At 46.1% G+C, this 622-nt stretch overlaps 1 protein-coding gene across 1 annotated transcript in view; it reads left to right on the top strand.

The window, feature by feature from the left end:
* The window catches only part of LOC119592376 (villin-1-like), a 108,943-nt gene that overhangs the window by 107,677 nt on the left and 644 nt on the right, over positions 1–622 (top strand). The gene's annotated exons all lie outside the window — the stretch shown is intronic.

Raw genomic sequence — 622 nt, 5'->3', positions numbered from 1 at the left:
TAGGATTGTGGAGACTGTGGGGGTTGTGGGATGTGGTGGAGGAGAAGAACCCGATGTGTGTGGGCGGGTATGGGATTGTGAGAGTTTGTGAGGATGTCGTGGAGTTGTGGGTGTGGGGAGATGAGGAAACTACGTATGTGGGGAAGGGAAAAGGATGGGCGGATGTAGGCGTGAGAAGAGAGCAAGGCATAGGCGTGCGTGGCGTGTGGGGAGGGAAAGGAGTATATGAGTGTAGGTGTTTGGACGTGTATCAAGGTGCGCGTGAGAGTAGGAAAGCAGAGTGAAAGCAGGACTGTATTTTATGGCCAAGTGAGACGCATATACATGGGATTAGGGAGAGGGTATTACAGGTGCTAATGATGTATATTTATATTTATTTTTTTATGGCGGGGGGGCAGATTCCTCACTTCGCAAGTGTAAAATCCCAAGAAATATCTCACTGAATACCCGTAGATGTATCATTTTTTTCTCTCCAGTGTCTTAGCGTCTTCCAAGAGGAGAGGATAAATTCCAGAGAAGGGAAATATGCTCTTTTCATATCCAATAAAGGTCACATACATTTTCTCCCTCGAAATAACAGTCATTGTGCATTACCATGATTGCGGTAATTCCTTGCAGGAGA

The sequence above is a fragment of the Penaeus monodon genome, chromosome 30 (genome assembly GCF_015228065.2).
Source record: "Penaeus monodon isolate SGIC_2016 chromosome 30, NSTDA_Pmon_1, whole genome shotgun sequence".
NCBI classification, from domain to species: domain Eukaryota; kingdom Metazoa; phylum Arthropoda; class Malacostraca; order Decapoda; family Penaeidae; genus Penaeus; species Penaeus monodon.
This window is presented reverse-complemented; position numbering and strand designations above follow the sequence as displayed.